The following is a 14,407-nucleotide window of genomic DNA, read 5'->3' on the forward strand; positions in this document are numbered from 1 at the left end:
GCATTAACATGCTACAGTAATCTAATGCAAGCAGTATAGAGAAGAATAGGCGATATTTGGTGATCAAGGGCGGGCTTGCCTGGTTGCTCTGGCAAGAGAGAGGGGTCATCAACACCGTAGTCATACTGGGTAGCAGCGGCGTTGGTCTCGGTGTCTAGCGAGAGAAGAGGGGGAAGAAACAATAAATATAATGCAAACAGATGCATAACGATGCATGACAAAGCAAGCAGCGGTGTTAGGTGTTCCCTAACGCAGTAGGAGGTGTTACCGGCGAAGGGGGGAAACATCCGGGAAAATATCCCCTGTGTTTCGCGTTTTCGGACAGATGAATCGGAGGGGAAAAGTTGCGTGTTTGCTATGCTAGGGATGCGTGGCGAACGAACGGGCTGCGCATTCGGACTCGTCTCGTCGTTCTGAGCAACTTTCATGTACAAAGTTTTTCCATCCGAGTTACGGTTTATTTTATATGATTTTCTAAAGTTTTAAAGCATTTTTAGAATTAACAGAATTAATTTGATTTAGAAAATGCCATTATGATGTCAGCATGAGGTCAGCGTGATGTCATCAGTCAATCAGTCAATTTACTTAGTCAAACTGACTAGAGGGTCCCACTGTCATTGGCTGTTTGTTAACAAATTAATTAAACAAAGTTAATTAGTTTAGTTAAATGATTAGGTTAATTAAATACAATTAATTAAGTTAATTAATCAAATAATCAATATAATTTTAGTTTTTTCTTTTTTAAAAAACTTTTAATAGGGGCGGGCCCCATTTGCCATTGGCCCAGGGGGCATAATGGGTTTGGGCTGTGGTTAACGGGACGGGCGCCGGATGCGGGCGCTCGTGCCCGAGGCCACCAGGTGGTGGGATACACCCGGGCGCCCAGGAGGGCGCGTGCCGGTGGCCACGGCGCGGCTGGAGCCACGGGGGGCACCGGTGATGGCGGCGCAGAGGGGAGTAGGGGCGTGCGGTGGGGCATGGGCGCGTGGAGGCGGGGGAGCCGCGCGGCCAAGGCGGCGGCGAAGAGAGCGCGTGCGGGGCGAGGGGCAGTGGGGAGCGGCGTGAGCAAAGCAGAGGCGAGGCCGCGCGCGAGCGCGAGCGTGCGCGGGCGAGGCGATCGGGGCGTGGCCTGGACGCGCGAGGAGCGGCAGGGTGCGCGAGCCGTGTGCCCGCACGGGGTGCGGCGACGAGCGGGGGCTAGGGACGGTGAGCGCGGACAGATGCGACGGCGGGCGCTGACTAGGGGGGGCGACGTCGGGCGCTGTGTAGGGAGCAGGGCGGCGCGGTGTTCAGCGGGGACTGCAGGGGGCTGGCGCGCGACGCGAGTGGGATGACCATGGGCGAGCAGTCGGCGGCAGCAGCAGCAGCAGCCCGGCAGGCGGGCGCGGTGGCGTGGCGAGAGCTGCAGCGGACGGCCATGGTGCACGCGCGGGTGCGGTCCAGGGCGGAGAGAGGAGGGGCGCTCACGAGGGGGAGGTAGGGTCCGGGGCAACGGTGATCGAGGTGGGTGTCGGGGACGCGGTCGACGACGAAGAGGAAGGCGAGGCAAGGGAGGCCCGGCGAGGTGGCGTCGGCTCGGGGCGCGGTGGTCTCCTCCCGATCCAATCGGGGGAGAGGGGGAGGATATTTTGCGGGGGAAAGTGGTGGGTGGTTGGATTAGGTTAGGGGGGAAGGGAGGATAAGGTGAGTGGGGGGCGGCCTAGTGGCCTGGATGGCCAGTTGGGCCATTCGGCCCAGGGAGAGAGGGGTCTTTTCTTTTTCTTTTTTTGTAGTTTTGTTTTCTGTTTTTGTGTTTTCTTTATCTTTATGCTTTTTACTTTTCTTTTCTGTTTTAGTTTTAGTTCCACATTAATTTTATGTAGTAAAATATGACAACAGCTCCTAAAATAACGTTTCAAAATAACCCTCAGCCACAAAAGGTTTTAACCCAAAATAGAATAGTTTAGTATTTTATAAAATACCAAAGGCATTTAAATAATGTTTTAGTTACCGCTCAAATCATTTTAGAGCATTCAAACCTTTTATAAAAGTGTGGTTCCTCTACCATAATTACCTATGCATTATTTGGCACAACCCGAATATTTTAGTTTTGATATTTGAAAATGTTACTGTTTGCTTATATCTTAAATTTTAATTTGTATTGTTTTTGAAGTAACTAGAGTTTATCAATAGTAACCGAGGTGACGTGGCACCATTAGCAGAGGTTTACTGTAGCTTGATTATCCGAGCGTCACAAGAGCTTTTTGTCACGACAAAGTTATTTGTCCCTAGCCAATCGATAACTAGACCGGTAATCACTATTGCAATTTTATTTGAGGGAGAGGCATAAGCTAACATACTTTCTCTTCTTGGATCATATGCACTTATGATTGGAACTCTAGCAAGCATCCGCAACTACTAAAGATCATTCAGGTAAAACCCAACCATGGCATTAAAGTATCAAGTCCTCTTTATTCCCATACGCAAACAACCTACTTACTCGGGTCTGTGCTTCTGTCACTCACGCCACCCGCCATAAGCAAATCATGAACATATTGCAAACCCTGCAGTGGGGATCCCTCGTGCTTGGGCGACGCGGAGAGCACCATAGGACAGCACCAATAATAAAACATGCAACTCAAACCAATCACGATCATCAATTAACCCATAGGAAAAAACGGATCTACTCAAACATCATAGGATAGCCATACATCATTGGGAAATAATATATAGCGTTGAGCACCATGTTTAAGTAGAGATTACAGCGGGTAAAAGAGGGGTTACACTGCTGCATAGAGGGGGGAAGAGTTGGTGATGATGGCGGTGAAGTTGTTGGTGTAGATTGCGGTGATGATGATGGCCCCGACGGTGTTCCGGTGCCACCGGGAGAGAGAGGGAGAGAGCCCCCCTTCTTCTTCTTCTTCTTCTTCTTCCTTGACCTTCCCCCTAGATGGGAGAAGGGTTTCCCCTCTGGACCATGGCTTCTATGGCATGGGAGGGGCGAGAGCCCCTCCGAGATTGGATCTGTCTCTTTGTCTCTCTCTGTTTCTGCGTTCCCTGATTCTGCCCTTTCACCGTTTCTTAAATTCCCGGAGATCCGTAAATCCGATTGGGCTTAATTTTGGACATGATTTTTATCTGGATATTGGCTTTCTTACGGAGAAATAAGGGCACCAACCGCCATATGGGGTGGCCATGAGGGCCCAGGGCGCGCCCCCTGCCTCATGGCCCCCTCGGGCATCGTCTCGCGTTGATTCTTCTTCCCAAAAATCACATATATTCCAAAAAAATCTCCGCCAGTTTTTATCCCGTTTGGACTCCGTTTGATATGGATTTTCTGCAAAACAAAAAACATGCAACAAACAGGAACTGACACTGGGCATTGGATCAATATGTTAGTCCCAAATATAGTATAAAAAGTTGCCAAAAGTATATGAAAGTTGTATAATAATGGCATGGAACAATCAAAAAGTATAGATACGACGGAGACGTATCAGGCATCCGAGCCAGGTCTATGCGTAGATGTTATATGCACGAGTAGAACACAAAGGAGTTGTGGGTGTGAGTATATACATATTGCGTCCCGTCACTAGTTGATTCTTGATTCAACGGTATTGTTGGATGAAGCGGCTCAGACTGACATTACACGTACGCTTACGCGAGACTGGTTCTACTGACGTGCTTCGCATATAGGTGGCTAGTGGGTGTAAGTTTCTCCAACTTTAGTTGAATTAGATTCAATGAATAGGGTTCTTTCTGAAGATCAAAAAGCAATCACTATACCGCGTTGTGGTTTTTGATGCGTAGGTAAGAACGGTTCTTGCTCAACCCGTAGCAGCCACGTAAAACTTGCAACGACAAAGTAGAGGACGTCTAACTTGTTTTTGCAGGGCATGTTGTGATGTGATATGGTCAAGACATGATGCTAAATTTTATTGTATGAGATGATCATGTTTTGTAACCGAGTTATCGGCAACTGGCAGGAGCCATATGGTTGTCGCTTTATTGTATGAAATGCAATTGCCATGTAATTGCTTTACTTTATCACTAAGCGGTAGCGATAGTCGTAGAAGCAATAGTTGGCGGGACGACAACGATACTTCGATGGAGATCAATGTGTCAAGCCGGTGACGATGGTGATCATGACGGTGCTTTGGAGATGGAGATCAAAGGCACAAGATGATGATGGCCATATCATATCACTTATATTTGATTGCATGTGATGTTTATCCTTTATGCATCTTATTTTGCTTAGTTTGACGGTAGCATTATAAGATGATCTCTCACTAAATTTCAAGGTATAAGTGTTCTCCCTGAGTATGCACCGTTGCTACAGTTCGTCGTGCCGAGACACCACGTGATGGTCGGGTGTGATAAGCTCTACGTTCACATACAACGGGTGCAAGCCAGTTTGGCACACGCAGAATACTCAGGTTAAACTTGGCGAGCCTAGCATATGCAGATATGGCCTCGGAACACTGAGACCGAAAGGTCGAGCGTGAATCATATAGTAGATATGATCAACATAGTGATATTCACCATTGAAAACTACTCCATCTCACGTGATGATCGGACATGGTTTAGTTGATATGGATCACGTGATCACTTAGATGATTAGAGGGATGTCTATCTAAGTGGGAGTTCTTAAGTAATTTTATTAATTGAACTTTAATTTATCATGAACTTAGTACCTGATAGTATTTTGCATGTCTATGTTGTTGTAGATAGATGGCCCGTGTTGTTGTTCCATTGAATTTTAATGTGTTCCTAGAGAAAGCTAAGTTGAAAGATGATGGTAGCAATTACACGGACCGGGTCCGTAACTTGAGGGTTATCCTCATTGCTGCACAGAAGAATTACGTCCTGCAAGCACCTTTAGGTGAAAAACATTGCAGGAGCAACACCAGATGTTATGACCGTCTGGCAGAGCAAAGCTGATGACTACTCGATAGTTCAGTGTGCCATGCTTTACGACTTAGAACCGGGACTTCAACGACGTTTTGAACGTCATGGAGCATATGAGATGTTCCAGGAGTTGAAGTTAATATTTCGAGCAAATGCCTGGATTGAGAGATATGAAGTCTCCAATAAGTTCTACAGCTGTAAAATGGAGATAGAAATCAAGAAGAAGCATCAAGTGTTGATGGTCAACAAGACCACCAGTTTCAAGAAAAAGGGTAAAGGAAAAAAGGGGAACTTCAAGAAGAACGGCAAGCAAGTTGCTGCTCAAGTGAAGAAGCCCAAGTCTGGACCTAAGCATGAGAGTGAGTGCTTCTACTACAAAGGGACTGGTCACTGGAAGCGGAACTGCCCCAAGTATTTGGCGGAGAAGAAGGATGGCAAAGTGCAAGGTATATTTGATATACATGTTATTGATGTGTACCTTACTAATGCTCGAAGTAGCGCCTGGGTATTTGATACTGGTTCTGTTGCTAATATTTGCAACTCGAAACAGGGGCTACGGATTAAGCGAAGATTGGCTAAGGACGAGGTGACGATGCGCGTGGGAAATGGTTTCAAAGTCGATGTGATCGCCGTCGGCACGCTGCCTCTACATCAACCTTCGGGATTAGTATTAGACCTAAATAATTGGTATTTGGTGCCAGCGTTGAGCATGAACATTATATCTGGATCTTGTTTGATGTGATACGGTTATTCATTTAAATCAGAGAATAATTGTTGTTCTATTTATATGAGTAATATCTTTTATGGTCATGCACCCTTGATCAGTGGTCTATTTTTACTAAATCTTGATAGTAGTGATACACATGTTCATAGTATTGAAGCCAAATGATATAAGTTTAATAATGATAGTGCAACTTATTTGTGGCACTGCCGTTTAGGTCATATTGGTGTAAAGCGCATGAAGAAACTCCATGCTGATGGGCTTTTGGAATCACTTGATTATAAACCACTTGACGCTTGCGAATCATGCCTCATGGTCAAGATGACTAAGACTCCGTTCTCCGGAACGATGGAGCGAGCAACAGACTTGTTGGAAATAATACATACTGATGTATGCGGTCCGATGAGTGTTGATGGTCGCGGCGAGTATCGTTATTTTCTTACCTTCACAGATGATTTGAGCAAATATGGGTATATCTACTTGATGAAACATAAGTCTGAAACATTTAAAAAGTTCAAAGAATTTCAGAGTCAAGTGGAAAATCATCGTAACAAGAAAATTAAGTTTCTACGATCTGATCGTGGAGGTGAATATTTGAGTTATGAGTTTGGTCTTCATTTGAAACAATGCGGAATAGTTTCGCAACTCACGTCACCTGGAACACCACAGCGTAATGGTGTGTCCGAACGTCGTAACCGCACTTTATTAGATATGGTGCGATCTATGATGTCTCTTACTGATTTACCGCTATAGTTTTGGAGTTATGCTTTAGAGACGGCTGCATTCACGTTAAATAGGGCACCATCAAAATCCGTTGAGACGACACCTTATGAACTATGGTTTGGCAAGAAACCCAAGTTGTCGTTTCTTAAAGTTTAGGGCTGCGATACTTATGTATAAAAGTTTCAACCTGATAAGCTCGAACCCAAAGCGGAGATATGTGCCTTCATAGGATACCCAAAGGAGACTGTTGGGTACACCTTCTATCACATATCCGAAGGCAAGATATTCGTTGCTAAGAATGGATCCTTTCTAGAGAAGGAGTTTCTCTCGAAAGAAGTGAGTGGGAGGAAAGTAGAACTTGATGAGGTAACTGTACCTGCTCCCTTATTGGAAAGTAGTTCACCACAGAAATCAGTTTCATTGATTCCTACACCAGTAAGTGAGGAAGCTAATGATGATGATCATGAAACTTCTGATCAAGTTACTGCCGAACCTCGTAGGTCAACCAGAATAAGATTCGCACCAGAGTGGTATGGTATTCCTGTTCTGGAGGTCATGTTACTTGACCATGACGAACCTACGAACTATGAGGAAGCGATGATGAGCCCCGATTCCGCAAGATGGCTTGAGGCCATGAAATCTGAGATGGGATCCATGTATGAGAACAAAATGTGGACTTTGATTGACTTGCCCGATCATCGGCAAGCCATAGAGAATAAATGGATCTTCAAGAAGAAGACTAACACTGACGGTAATATTACTGTCTACAAAACTCGACTTGTTGAAAAAGGTTTTCGACAAGTTCAAGGAGTTGACTACGATGAGACCTTCTCACCCGTAGCGATGCTTAAGTCCGTCCGAATCATATTAGCAATTTCCGCATTTTATGATTATGAAATTTGGCAAATGGATGTCAAAACTGCATTCCTTAATGGATATCCTAAAGAAGAGTTGTATATGATGCAACTAGAAGGTTTTGTCGATCCAAAAGGTGCTAACAAAGTATGTAAGCTCCAACGATCCATTTATGGACTGGTGCAAGCCTCTCGGAGTTGGAATATACGCTTTGATAGTGTGATCAAAGCATATAGTTTTATACAGACTTTTGGAGAAGCATGTATTTACAAGAAAGTGAGTGAGAGCTCTGTAGCATTTCTGATATTATATGTAGATGACATATTATTAATCAAAAATGATACTGAATTTCTGAATAGCATAAAAGGATACTTGAATAAGAATTTTTCAATGAAAGACCTCGGTGAAGCTGCTTATATATTGGGCATCAAGATCTATAGAGATAGTTCAAGACGCTTAATTGGACTTTCACAAAGCACATACCTTGATAAAGTTTTGAAAAAGTTCAAAATGGATCTAGCAAAGAAAGGGTTCTTGCATGTGTTACAAGGTGTGAAGTTGAGTTAGACTCAATGCCCGACCACTGCAGAAGATAGAGAGAAAATGAAAGTCATTCCATATGCTTCAGCCATAGGTTCTATCATGTATGCAATGTTGTGTACCAGACCTGATGTGTGACTTGCTATTAGTCTAGCAGGGAGGTACCAAAGTAATCCATGAGTGGATCATTGGACAGCGGTCAAGAACATCCTGAAATACCTGAAAATGACTAAGGATATGTTTCTCGTTTATGGAGGTGACAAAGAGCTCGTCGTAAACGGTTACGTCGATGCAATGCTTTGACACTGATCCGGATGACTCTAAGTCACAAACCGGATACATATTTTTATTGAATGGTGGAGCTGTCAGTTGGTGCAGTTCCAAGTAGAGCGTCGTGGCAGGATCTACGTGTGAAGCAGAGTACATAGCTACTTCGGAAGCAGCAAATGAAGGAGTCTGAATGAAGGAGTTCATATCCGATATAGGTGTCATACCTAGTGCATCGGGTTTAATAAAAATCTTTTGTGACAACACTGATGCAATTGTCTTGGCAAAGGAATCCAGATTTCACAAAACAACCAAGCACATCAAAAGACGCTTCAATTCCATCCGCGATCAAGTCAAGAAGGGAGACATAGAGATTTGCAAGATACATACAGATCTGAATATTGCAGATCCATTGACTAAGCCTCTCTCACGAGCAAAACATGATCGGCACAAAGACTCTATGGGTGTTAGAATCATTAATGTGTAATCTAGATTATTGACTTTAATGCAAGTGGTAGACTGAAGGATACATGTGCGCCGGCAGTAACGTCCGTCGTCTAGCTCCGGATGGAGAACGGTACAGCATGACAGGATTTGATGACAGGATTAGCTAGCCATGGCGTTCGCAAGGGAGTCACACTTGTGTGGCATCCTGCGCCCTGCGGAAGAGGGGAGTATTGGATGCGCGCGAGCTGCGCATGGCACTTTTGGCCGACGGCGACGCGTTAGCGACCCCATTTGTCGTGTAGCTTGGCTCATCGTGCGCACGCCCACTGGGCCGTGGATCCATGGTCCATTCGTAGCAGCACATCGTTCGTCCATATGCCCGACCGAGTGTTAGACGTTTCCATGACATGTTGTGGGCTTCCTAGCCACATACTGCCCGGAGGCAAAGGCGTAGGGGGAGCCAGATGGATGGATGTTTTCCGCACTCGTGTGGATGACGGGGCTTGCTATCATCGGTTTTTTCATGTGGATATCCTTAATTCTTGTCGTGGCTAGAATGTGCTCTGGATTTTTAGATCAGACGCCTTGGGTCACTACCCGCTGATATGGTGTTTACTGCATATGTGTTTCTCGTTGCTTTTTGTCACATGTGAGATGCAATCCTCCATCCCTGTACTGTAGGTGCTCTACTCCGTCTGGACTCAGAGCTGGTCTAGTCTACCTCCTTTAAACTAACATGCCCCTCAGTAACAATAATTAGGGCGCCATAAAAAGAAAATAAAACGTATCAATAATAAAATTATAGCTTGGTCCAGGTCCACATAGCTGTTCTGAAAAAAACATACTGTAATTAAGAAAGACGGTATTGGTGCCTTTGTCAAGTTCGATGGGTTTGAATTGTCGTGTGCCGGAAGAGAATGGATTTTTCCTGATGATGATTTTATTCCCCATATTTGAGATCACCACGATGAGGAACCGTACCATGGAGCTAATCATGTACTCCAAGTCCAACGGAGTAGTAAGAATTTTCCGGACGACGATGCCAACAAGAAAGCAAAAAAAGTCATGAACAATGGTGGAAGTGCCTTTCTGGCTAGCACGGTGGACACCTCAGTTCCCATGCAAACTGATCCTGCTATACCTGTGTCCACTAAACTGCAGGTGTTGCCTCATGCGTTGGCTGCTGGTGAGTCTGCTCTCTTTGCGGCTCAGCGGCAAGCCGCGATTGTGCAGCAACTGAGCGTGGCCAGAAGGAGGTCCAGAGCAACTGGTTTGCGAGCGCTACTTCGGGGAGTTTCAAACCATCACTAGGGATGGGATAAAAACGCGTTCTCAGTCGTCGTCACATGTCGCGTTCTGGGCGTTTTTTTGGATTTTTCCCATGCGTTTTCAGATTTTGAAATGATTTTTTCACTAGTTTTTCTTAGTTTTTTTTCTCGAATACGCACGAGTGTGCGTATCATCTATTAAAGAAAGAAGGGGGGAAAGATCCCCATATTAGTTTTACAAGGCATGGCTACATGACACCCATGCCCATCTCCACCCAACTCTACCCAGCACGCTAAGTGACTACTGGCCCTGCGCCCACCTTAGAGCTGCCTCGATGCCCTGGTGCATATCTTCATCTCCTCGAAGCAGTCCCGTATCCCTCCATAGCACATATTCGCTAGCAATTTTCCGTAACAAGTCTCCTAGGCACGGAGTCTTGCCATTGAACACTACGTCATTCCGGTGCTTCCACACCTCCCAGAGGACTAGCAAGCAGGTCGCGCGCATCAGCCTTGCTCTTTGCTCAGGCAGCCTATCTAGCCCGCTGCGCACATACCAGTCCGTTAGCGACTCCTCCTGGCAAGGCTCGGCATGTCCCATGCCCAGCGCGGGCAGAACTCGAGTCCACACTTGCCGAGCGAAGACACAATGTAGAAGCAGGTGGTTTATCGTTTCGTCGTGCTGATCACATAGTGGGCATGCCACCTAGTGCGGTAGCCCTCGCCTTGCCAACCGGTCTGAGGTCCAGCATCTCTCCTTGATGGCCAGCCAGGAAAAGAACCTGCATCTTAGCGGTGCTCGCGAGTCCCAGGAGAGTGAAGCCGTGGGTGAAACCTGAAGCCCCCAAAACTTGGCTTGGTAAGCCGAACTGGCCGTAAACTGCCCCTCCTTGCTCCAGGCCCAGGTGATAGCGTCGCCGTCGTGATCATGCAGGCGGGTGGCTGCCACCAAGGGCCATAAGGACAAGAACTGTTCCAAGGTGGTGTGATCTATGGCCGGCCCAAGGTCACGCGCCCATGTGTCTGAGATTATGGCTTCATAAACGGTTTTTGAGTTCTTCGCTCGCGTAGGGATGCGGTCATATAAACGTGGCGCTAGCTCTTGGATGCGGGATCCCAGAAGCCATCGGTCTTCCCAAAACAAAGTGCTCTTGCCATCGCCAATTTGCACTCTCGCTGCCGCCTGGAAGAGTTTTCTTGACTCCTTGGGCATAGGAATGGCAAACTCCGCCCAAGGCCTGGAGGTGTCCGTCTTTCGTAACCATATCCATTTTGTCTGTAAAGCCACATTCATCCAGTGCAAGTCAAGCACGCCTAGGCCACCTGCCCACTTTGGACGGCAGACGACGTCTCAGGCGACTGCACAAGCGCCTCCTCCTGCCTCCGCCTTGTCGCTCCACAGAAAACTTCGACATATTTTGGTCATTGCTGCGAGCGTTTTGGGTGGTAGCCCCAGAGCTAGCATTCAATGGATGGGTATCGCTGTGAGGACAGATTGGATGAGGAGGAGCCTGCTGCTCTTCGGTAAAGTCGCCGCCTTCCAGTGCAGCAACAGCGCAGCAAGCTGATCCATGAGTCCACAGAATTGTGTTGCCGTTTGCTTCCTGATGGTGAGGGGAAGGACGAGATATTTGCATGGGAACTCAGCCGTCGAGCACCCAAGTATATCGCGGACGAGTTGCATTTCCTCCTGGGTGCACCGGATCGGAAGGGCTACGGTCTTGGCGAGGTTCACATGCAGCCCAGAAGCATGCCCGAACATGGCGAGGATCGACGAGCACACTGAGAGCTCCTGGGATTTTGGCCTGAGGAAGACCATGACATCATCCGCGAACATGGAGAGTCTTTGCTTGAGGCCAGCGTGCGCTAATGGGGCCAGCAAACCAGTCTCGGTGGCTCTCATGAATAGCTAGTGGAGAGGCTCCATACATAAGATGAAGAGCATAGGGGAGATCGGCCCTCCTTGCCTCAGCCCACGACAGTTGAAGATGGCATCACCCGACCTCCCATTAACCAAGATTCTGGTGGAAGATGTTGAAAGCATGCTGCAGATCCAAGTGATCCATCTCTGCCCAAAGCCCATCTGTCTCAGCACCTCCAGCAAGAACGACCTTGAATAGAGTCGAAGGCCTTGGATATGTCAAGTTTCAACATGACTGAAGGATCACGCAGCGCGTGGAGGCGCCGGGCCGTGCACTGAACGAGCATGAAATTGTCATGCAAGGATCTCCCAGCTACGAATGCGCTCTGATGGTTACCCACAAGGAATGGCAGTTCACCTGCAAGCCGGATGGCTAAAGCCTTGTCAAAGATCTTGAGCACCCCGTGCACAAGACTGACCAGCGTAAAGTCCGAGATTTCAACCGCTCCTGCCTTCTTCGGCAATAGGATGACGATAGCCTTGTTGATCGCCAGAAGGCCACGCATGTCACCTCTAGAGAACTGGCCCATCGCACGCATCATATCATCCTTTATAATGCTCCAACAAGAGGCATAAAAACGTCCCGTGAAACCATCCGGTCCTGGGGGCTTATCCAATGGCATGCTCTTGACGATGCGCTCAATTTCCTTAATCGTGAATGGGGCTTCGAGATGAGCCAGGTTCCTCCATAGTAGATCCAGAGCATCCACCTGGAGCGTGTACTCACGCTCGAGGGCAGTTCCAAGCAACCCTGTGTAGAAATCATCTACCACGGCTGCGATTTCCTCCTGATTCATGAACGTCTGCCCATTGTGTTGCAAGGAGAGGATGGCATTCTTACGTTGGCGATGGCAAGCCTGGCAATGAAAATAAGCAGTGTTGGCCTCGCCATCTCTGAGCTGTAGCAACCTCGATCTTTGCCTCGCTATTGTCCACTACAACGACGCCAGCCCGAGCAACTTCCGCTTGAGCAGCTTGCGCAAAGCATGCTCGTCCAAGGAGAGAGCCCTAGCGTCCATGGCCTCATCAAGCCGCGCAATCACCTCAAGGGCGATGAGGTTTTGCACCCTGATATTTCTGATCCACCGATCGCTCCAACATTGTAATGCTTTGGCCGTGGCTCGCAACTTGTTATCCAAAGTCATGAAAGCATTATCATGCAAGGGGACCGACTGCCAAGCAGCCTCCACCGTCTCGTGGAACCCATCCGCCTTGGGCCAAAATGCCTCGAAGCGGAAGCGCTTTCCCATCATGATATCAGTGTTGAGGTCAAGCAGGAGAGGGCAATGGTCGGAGATTGCTGATCCCAGGGCGGTCAGGAGGCATGTCGGGTAGAGATCCTCCCAGCTGCTCGTGGCAAAAACGTGATCAATATTTTCTAAGGTCGGCCTGAGCCTCTCATTCGACCATGTGAATTTTCTCCCGTTTAGATATAACTCTCGCAGCTCTAGCCTGTTTAGCTTGGCACGAAAGCGGGCCATCATGCGGTGGTTCACTGCACTGTTATTCTTGTCCTCTGGGTCCACCAAGAGATTGAAATCACCCGCCACAATCCAGGGGCCTGCGTGTAGGTCCCGGATGTCAACCAACTCTTGAAGAAAGCAATCTTGTCTTCATTGCTTTGGGGCCCGTAAACCCCCGTTAGCCACCACTGGCCTCCACTTGCTGGTCTAATCAGCCCCGTGAGCATGTTCGTAGTGCGGTGGGGGTTCGAAACGATGCCATGGTGGCATCCCATGCAAGCAAAATTCCCCCACGGGTTCCCACAACAGGGAGGTACTCGAAACTCTCAAATCTATTACCCAAACAATGTTTCACAATTTCAGTTGATACAACTTGGAGCTTTGTCTCTTGAAAGGAAACTACCGCCGGGTTTTCCCCTGTGATAGCTTGGTAGATGGCACTCCACCTCGCCGGGGAGTTGAGTCCCCGGACGTTCCACACGATCACTTTGGATGGTTGTGTAGCCATAAGGAAAGCCCACCATCAGCCAGCTATGACAAGAGGAGCCGACCTAGCTCTCGACTACCTCCTCCTGCCCCGGCAGGATGGACGCGTCCCAGCCAAACAGTGCAAGGATCGCGGCAATCTGATCGCGGGTCAGCGACGTCTTAAAGAGTTCTCCATACATGAGCAAGTCCTCGTCTGTAATTTCCTCGCATTCATTGGCCATGCATAGCCGCCTGATAAGCACGCGCTGCTGCTTCGACGCAGCCCGATCCTGCGCCCACGCCCCTTGCAAAGCGAACGCTTCTCCTCGGGTTAACAGCTGGAGATCTCTTCCTCCTCGGCTTCCGGTTGGGCAGCACACGATCCATAGGACAGGACAGCAGCGGCGAGAGCGCACGCCGTACCTCCGAGCAGAAGTCCACAACACGCGTGCATGGCAACGAAGCGTTTGGTGTCGGCGCTGGCGTGTGGGTGAGTCCCGGTGCTGGCCGAGGGGGGGTGGGTTGGGTATTGGGATTTCAACTGCGGGATCCAGGGCGCTGGAGCGGTGCACGGAGTCGCACGAAAGGCTAACCAAGTGTAACACCCCGAAAGTCATGCTACATTAACTCCACACTAATGATGCCATGTCATCATAATTATTGTTGCTAATCCTCACTTTCTTTCAAACCAAACTCAAGTCCAAATTCTAATGCCAAGTGAAATAATTTTTTATAAAGCAGTAAATTAAAAATGTTCATTAGGTTCAAAATATTCACTACATGATTGTCTTGCATTAACAAACAACTTTTGAAGATGTTTATAATGCCCCTAGACTTTATAACAGTGGAC

This window comes from Triticum urartu, chromosome 3 (genome assembly GCF_003073215.2).
Source record: "Triticum urartu cultivar G1812 chromosome 3, Tu2.1, whole genome shotgun sequence".
Taxonomy (NCBI): domain Eukaryota; kingdom Viridiplantae; phylum Streptophyta; class Magnoliopsida; order Poales; family Poaceae; genus Triticum; species Triticum urartu.